This window comes from Carassius carassius, chromosome 20 (assembly GCF_963082965.1).
Source record: "Carassius carassius chromosome 20, fCarCar2.1, whole genome shotgun sequence".
Taxonomy (NCBI): Eukaryota; Metazoa; Chordata; class Actinopteri; order Cypriniformes; family Cyprinidae; genus Carassius; species Carassius carassius.
The window spans coordinates 19,395,294-19,403,628 of NC_081774.1; the positions used below are offsets into that span (position 1 = coordinate 19,395,294).

The following is an 8,335-nucleotide window of genomic DNA, read 5'->3' on the forward strand; positions in this document are numbered from 1 at the left end:
CAACTCTAACACCCCATCGAGCTCAATGAAATGCTCTGTTAAACACAGATTTGGGGAGTTTAGCTTGTTTCTGCCTTAAAGGTAGCCTGGTTAAAACCAGACCCTTTTCAGTTGAAACTGAGCTAGGGTCTGGCAAAGCCTATAAGACGTCTCGTTTCTAAAGGGGCGTCACCGACGGACCTCGTTCAAATGCCTCTGGGAGCAATTGGATAGACCTAAAACCAATCAGAGCGATGAAGGAGATGACGTATGCAGAGCGAATCCAGAGCAAATCCAGTCGGTAAGACAGCGATAACATCTTTTTTAGATATGAAGGCTTCAAGTGTTGTTCTTTGCTCGGGTTTTAACGCAAAGTTAAAGTTTAAATCACTTAAAACAGACGCGATAGCCGTTTCGAACGAATGTTCCTCTGCAGCATCCATCTTTGTAATGTACAAAATCTGCTTTACCGTCGCTGCGCTGTCGTCATCGTGTAAACCCCGCCTCAACGTTTCTGATTGGTGCCGTGATTTCGGCGGCACAGAAACGAGCTAGATAGTCCTCTTTGCCAGACTATTCTGTAGAGAGAATTGAAATTCGCCGGAAGTAGTCTGGGTTTTCCCAGGCTACCTTAAAGGGGTCATCAGATGCCCCTTTTCCCACAAGTTGATATGATTCTTTAGGGTCTTAATGAATAGTTTGTAACATAGTTTGGTTAAAATTTCTCAGTGGTAGTGTAAATGTTTTTTTATTTTACCCTGTCAAAAACAGCACTTGTTAGAGCAAGCTGTTTTGTAGTATTTTCCTTTAAATGTTAATGAGCTCTGCTGACCCCGCCCCTCTTTTCCGAAACTGCTATCCAAAAGACTGTTTACTTTAGCCGCATTTATCGTGAAACTTGCTAATTAGCACATTATTAGAAAAGGTGATTTGTAAAGATTCATTAAAAAAACCTTATAATCACTTTTTCCATTGGTGAAGCTGGAGCACGAATGATTTGCACAAAGATAGACACATTTAGGTGGATCGGGGGTGCATTCTCTTCAAAAACAAATGTAATCCACTGCGTCTTCAGCAGCTCAGATGTCGGGAGTAAATGACGACTTCTATGTTTATTATTTCATCCAACAACAGAATATTCTATTAGAAGACATTCTTTTCTACATCTGCTCCGGTGGAGAAACAATGGCAGACTGATGACAGCTCACTCAGGGCAGGTCTAAGATAAGACGTCAGTCCAGTCTGTGCTGAAATGCTACTGTCAATCAAACTATCGTGGGAGGGGCCTGTCTGTGTGATGTCACAAAGACAGGCATCAGAGATCGGCTCGATTTGAGAAAGGGGTAAAGATGGTAGAAGATTAATTCAAAAAAGCACTGAGTGGATTTTTTTATTGTTACAGGGTGGTTGTGTACACACACTGCCAACACATATTTTAGTTCAAACAATTAGCAAAAGTGCATGTAGCATCCAATGGCTCTTTTAAGGAGCTTTAAAACAGCATTAACGTCACCTTTTCCAGTCAACTTGGATGAGGGCAGGAGCCGAGAGAAAATAAAATCGTATGCACATGTGGTTCTTCAAATCACAGACAGGGCATGAAAAACACTCCCATCCGTGCTAAACATTCCCATGGGCCCCGCAGCAGGCACGTAACTGTAATATATAGCAAAATCATGAATTCATGCGGTAGATATCGGGGACGTGTCACACAGCTGGCCAGCAGAACTCTTTCACTACTATCAGATAGAAGATGCCTCCTTTTAATCAGACTATTAGAGCTTCCCATGTCAGACAATCATCAGCCTGACAAATTATCTTCTTTTCGGAGCCAGAGATCTCTCAGAGGAGGCTCTACATGCAGAGTCTTTTTCTCCACCTGCTGTTATTTCATTAATCAGACTATAAATAGGGTTTGTCACTCTACATCATTCTCCACAGTCTGCAGGCGGATAAATTCCCCCTATCTTGTGTAACGGGAGTGTCCTGAGACGCTCATGGAATGTCAGTGGAAATCCTGGATGGGATGAAGGCTGATTTCTGCAAATCAGTAACTGTGTGTTGATTCAGCTGCACCCAAATGTGCCCTGATTTACAATACGTTTTAGATATAAATCATGTAAATAATTATAATAATATGTATAAAGTACTGTATCAATTTCCAAATTAATTTTTTACGGGTGTTTAACCAGTATTTAGAATTTTACACTTCATTGAGTTGTGTTTTAGAGTTAATGTAAATGTCCGTAGAATTAATGGATAATGAATGAGCCGAGTTACTTTAATGATTTACTTTTCACAATGAAGTGCTTTGGATAAATCCATCTGCTAAATGCAGAAATGTAAATGTTAAAATTCAAGTCTATTTCTCTATTTTTATTTTTATTTTATTTTTGTGGAAAAATATATATATTTTTTTTTATCAAAAATAATCTGGAAATAATAATAAATAAAAATAAACAGTTTTTTTCAGGATTCTTTAATAAACACAGTTTTTAAAAGGTCAGAATTGATTTAATATTTGTAACATTTCTTGAAAAAAATGCATTGTACATAGAAATAGTATGCTATACTATATATACAATATAGTATATTGTATACAGAGAATATGCTCATTTGCATCTGGAGTCCCTAGAAAGGGTTTAAAATAATAAATAAATAAATATTAATAATAATAAAAAAAGCAGTTCAATACAATTTGTTAAACCTGTATATAACTCTGATTTATTTTAAACCAGTGTTTAACCACCATTGTCATGGGCGCCGTATAGGGGGGAAAAGTTAGGACAATTCCAAGGGCCCCTGACTGACAGGGGGCCCAACAAATAGGTAAAAACTAATTCACTTTTTTTATTATATTATACACTATATAAACCATCATCATTGAGTATATTTCAACTAATAATAAAATGAATGATGTTTTTGATTTTACTTATTTTGGCAATACAAGTTAAATATCACCATTGACCAAAAAATAAAACATCCATATTGACCTACCACCCCCCTGTATCTGCATGAAATGGTTTGGTCCTGCCTTAGCGCACTCATCAGTGACGGTGTTTCGTTGCAGTCAATCAATGCACGGCACGCTAGCAGTGTTAATTTAATTAACGAAGACAACAACGAAAAATATTGCTTAAAGAACATTTTTTATGTGACTAAGACGAGACGTTGATGATCTAAAAATAATATCTGATGACGAAATTAATGCTGTCATTGGATTGCGATCGGATAAGGGCCGTTTGTATATCTAGTCAGTATAACAGCTGCAGTGGACTGATAGGCTAATAAAACGCGAACTAGCAATCTGAAACAATGGCCTCAGCACCCGAAGGGGTAGGGATGAGATGACCAGACGTCCCGTTTTTCCCGGGAGTAACAATTTGTTGTCAATTAACTTAAAGTTAGTGAACAGGTGGAATCACGCTGATAGAAGTGCTCTCTCTCTCGCGCGCGCGCACGCTCCACAACCTCAGTTCTCACATACACCGCGTGATCAGTTCTCTTTCATCATCTCGTGTTCGAGATCCACCTATGGGAAGGGCATCCGTACCTGACCTCTGCAGAAGCATCCAATTGCACCAAGTCTGGCTAGACAGACAGAAGCACGCAGCCAATGCCAGGTAAGGCCCCGCCCCCTTACCTAGGGGTATAATAATGGCTGCAGTGCTGCTATTCTCCAGTTGACATTCACTTCTCGCAATCTCTGCATTGACACAGTTCGGTTGGATTACGCTGCTCACCTTCGTGTCTTCAGGAGGACTTATCGATTAATCAGCCTCCGCCAGACGTGACTGTCGTCTTCTCAGCCTTCTGCTGTGTTCTGCATTCAGAGCCGCCCGTGCTCTCATCGTTTTCACCTGCTCCCACGGCTGCCAGCCACAGATTTTTCCGATTTCTTCTCCGGTATGTCGCTTTCTAAACCTACCACTTCTCCGGGGAATAGCCTATCACGGGCCTGCCTGGCCGCGTGTGGAGTGCTAATTGCTGCTAAGGACCTTCACCCGTTCTGCGTGGTTTGCTTGGACCTTAAACACGCTCAAGAAGCCTTGGAGAACCCGGAAAATTGCAGTCATTGCCTTATGCTGCTCAAAAAGCTTTTACAACGCCGTCTTAAAGTTGCAGCGACCTAGTGCGCCGAGCTCGGCTTTTCTGACTCAGATGGGGGACACGGTGATGACGACGCGCTACCGGGGGACTCCCGGGGCTCCTCCTCACTTGTTTGGGCTGACCAGCCCAACCGGCCGGTTCCGGCAATGAGGATGATGCGGCCCTTCTCGGGGACTCAGAGGACGAGGACCCAGGCTAGCAGCCACGCAGCCCTGCCTCAGTCCATCCACCTGGAAGGGTGTGAGCGAGCAGCTGCTCGCCTCAACATTGAGTGGCCGACTCCACAGAGCACCACCGACCAGGAAGGGGGTATATTTACAACGGAAATGTGTTGGGACCTCCTCCCGGTCCGAGGAAACAACTCTTCCCCGTCCTTCCAGCGTGCGCTAAGCATATGAGACACAATTGGAGCGACCCGCTCGACTTCAAACATGGCCTTTTGGGCCTTGAAGTAAAGGATATGGCAGTTCATGGTATGGGTGACCCCCCCACTATCGAGCCTTCCGTCGCCAGGCACCTTAACCCCGCTCAGGGCGGGCTGTCTGCTCCCCCTAAGCCAGTCTTGCCCAACAAGATGGACCGTTTTTCTGCCTCAGTTCACCAGGCCGCGTACAAGTCCTCGGCCTTGGGTGTCAGGGCCCTGAACGTCTCGTCTCTCCTCTCCTCTACGCTTACCAGGCGGAGATTTTGGACGAATTAGGGCAACAGCTAGAAAAGGGAACTCCTTCTCTACCCTTGTGGAAGGAGATCCTAACGGTGAACGACCTCGTCCTTCGTAACGCTCGGCAGGCATTAAAACAAACAAATCAAATGAATTCGTTATGGAGAGAGGATCTGGAGAGAGGAAATCTGTCTGAACCCCTGCATGTTGCCCCTGGTGTGTCCACTAGATGGTGCCATTGCATCACAAATAAACCAGCTGGGCTTACACAGCTCCGCTGCGGCTCGGATGGGAACACTCGCGAGTCACGAATGGGCTTGGCAAACTGTTTCGGCTCCCGAGTGGGTGATGCGTACTATAATGCAGGGATACACACTACAGTTTGCAATGAAACCCCCGCATTTCAACGGCGATCTCTCTTCACACACGGAAGAGAATGCCTCACACATTCTGAAAGAGGAAATATCCTCCCTCCTAAACAAGGGAGCGATTCAGGTGGTGCCCCCCAGTCTGATGAATCAGGGATTTTATTCTCGTTATTTCCTGGTCCAAAAAAAGGACAGCGCTCTCCGCCCTATTTTGGACCTTCGTGTGTTGAACAAACATTTGTGGAAATACAATTTCAGAATGCTGACTCATGGCTCACTCGCCCGTGCCATAAAACAGAACGACTGGTTAACATCGGTCGACCTGAAAGATGCTTTCTTCCATATAAGCATTTATCCACTACACAGGAAGTTTCTTCGTTTCGCCTACCAAGGCACATGTTACGAATCCACAGTTCTGCCGTTTGGGCTCAGTCTAAGCCCCCGGTGTTTCTGTCTGTGTGCGGAGGCGGGTTTAGCACCCATGAGAATGTCAGGTCTGAGGATTCTGACATACATAGACGATTGGCTCATCATAGCCGAATCGAAAGAGAAAGTGTTGCAGGACACCTGCCATGTGCTCACGCATATCACATCTCTTGGGTTCAGAGTGAATGTGAGCAAGAGCAATTTTACACCCAGTCAGAATGTCATTTTCCTGGGTTTGGAGTTGAACTCAGTCTCCATGCGAGCGCGTCTCTCTCAAGAGCGCATTCTCTCTCTAGTGAACTGTCTGTCGTACCGCTGGGACTCCTGAGAATGAGAGCGTTCATGAAATGGGTTTTGTCACTACATTTCAGCCCGACGCGCGATCTTTGCCGCTCTGTAATAGTGACGCACGCCTGCTCGGCAGCCTTGCGCCACTGGGAGAGCGCAGACTTTTACATACAGGGAACGTAAAAGTCGGTTATGATGCGGAAAGTTGTGACGACAGATGCATCCTTAACAGGCTGGGGCGCCACCCAGGAGGGCAGAACGGTGAACGGTCTGTGGCCGAGCAGACTACGTTCAGCGCACATAAATTATTTATAGCTTATGGCCGTATGGAAAGCTCTGAATCATTTACTGCCTCGCCTGCAGGGACATCATGTGCTCGTACGCTGCGACAATACCACGACAGTGGCTTATATCAACCTTCAGGGCGGCGTGCGCTCGTCAAAACTTCACGCTCTAGCTTACAAGCTTTTAGTGTGGAGCAGACGGGTTTTCCTGTCGTTACGCGCGACTCATGTTCCGGGCCTTCTAAACAGAGGCGCGGATCTTCTATCAAGGGGAAACCCAATCTACGGAGATTGGCGCCTTCACCCGCAGATAGTGGATATGTTATGGATGAGATTCGGACAGGCAACCGTAGATCTATTCGCCTCGCGCGAAAACTACCATTGTCCTATGTTCTTCTCGCTAAAGGACGTGGACGCGCCCCTCGGGGTAGATGCACTGGCCCACCCGTGGCCCAGAGTGCTGCTGTATGCCTTTCCTCCCCTGTGCCTGATAATTCCTACACTGGCCAGGGTGAGAGAGCAGGGCCTGTCTCTCATTCTAATAGCACCCAGGTGGCCCAAAGCACCATGGCTGGCAGAGATAATTCCTCTGTTATATGCCAAGCCGTGGCACCTCCCCCCCCGCACGGACCTATTGTCCCAAGCGAACGGGGAGATTTATCACCCGCACCCGGACAGGGTGGCTCTTTGGGCTTGGCCCGTGAGAGGACGAACCTAAGCGCACTAGGGCTTTCGCCGCGTGTGATTGCTACTATACAGAATGCCAGGGCCGTTTCTACGTGATTCTTGTATGACAATAAGTGTCAAGTTTTCGAAGGGTGGAGTGATGGGCGTTGTCTCACATCTTATCAGTGCTCAGTTCCTGATATTTTGTGTTTCCAGGGAGGTCTTTTTCCACAATTAAGGTCTCTTTTGCTGCGATTTCGGCCTGTCATGTGGGCTTTGAGGGCTCAACAGTCGGGCAGCATTCTCTAATCCACAGATCTATGAAGGGTGCCCGTCGCCGCTTGCCAGTCATCAGGAGATCTGTTCCTGAGTTGGACCTCTCCATGGTGTTGGAGGCTCTGTCTCAATATCCTTTTGAACCTCTTGGAAGTATTTCCCTAAAGCTGCTGTCCTTCAAGAGGCATCAGCCAAACGTGTCAGTGAGCTACATGCACTTTCGGTTAATCCCTTGTGCACTAAATTCTCTCTTAGTGGAGATATGGTTTCCCTTAAGCCAAATCCGGCCTTCATGCCGAAGTGCTTCCCTGCGTTCACTTCCGAGATGTTGGAGCTGTCCGCTTTTCACCCTCCACCTTTTTCCTCCCCGGAGGATGAGAGGCTAAATGCTCTGTGTCCCGTCCGTGCTTTACGGACATATATGAACAGGACCAGTGCTTACCGGAAGAGCGACCAGCTCTTAATTTCATGGGCACCCCCTCATGGAGGGAATCCTATTTCTAAGCAACGCCTCTCACATTGGCTTGTGAGTGCTATAGCTTTGGCGTATGAATCAAAGGGAATGCAGCCACCAGGGGACATCAGAGCCCATTCCACAAGGGGCATTGCCACCTCTTGGGCTTTGTTTAGGGGAGTGTCGCTAAAGGACATCTGCTCCGCTGCCAGTTGGGCTTCTCCTCATACCTTTGTGCGTTATTACCGGCTGGATGTCACCAGTATCTCGGTAGCACATTCGGTTTTAGGGGTGGGGTCTTCTTAGCCCTTCCCTGCAACCCCATTGGAAGTTATGAAGAAGGAGTGAATGGGCCGGCTGGCCATGCACATCCCTGTCACTAAGCATGTTTTTACATTCCTTTTCTGGGTGTATTTATATGCACATTGATTATCATGTATGTGATGCTAAAAATTTTCATGTGCTGCAAATGCAGAGCAGTCACGATTGTGCATCAGTATTGCAGGTTCATGAGTATGGGACGTGTCAGGCACCAACTCTCTGGGGTGATCGTCCTTCTCTGGCTTTCAGAACCTCACTGTGAGTGTATTGGGCAATCGGGGAGCTGTCCACGAACACGAGATGATGAAAGAGAACAATAGGTTATCGTAACCCTGGTTCTCTGAAACATCGAGTGGAGAGATCCACCAGCTTTGCCCCGCTTGCCACACGAGAAGCGAATATTCTTACCGGAGAATAGCAGCGCTGCAGCCATTATTATACCCCTAGGTAAGGGGGCGGGGCCTTACCTGGCATTGGCTGCGCGCTTCTGTCTGTCTAGCCA

General features: G+C 46.4%; 1 pseudogene; it reads left to right on the forward strand.

Moving 5' to 3' along the window:
- The first annotated feature begins 4,235 nt into the window (after positions 1-4,235).
- Positions 4,236-7,915, forward strand: LOC132097013 (uncharacterized; annotated as a pseudogene).
- The last annotated feature ends 420 nt before the right edge of the window (positions 7,916-8,335 follow it).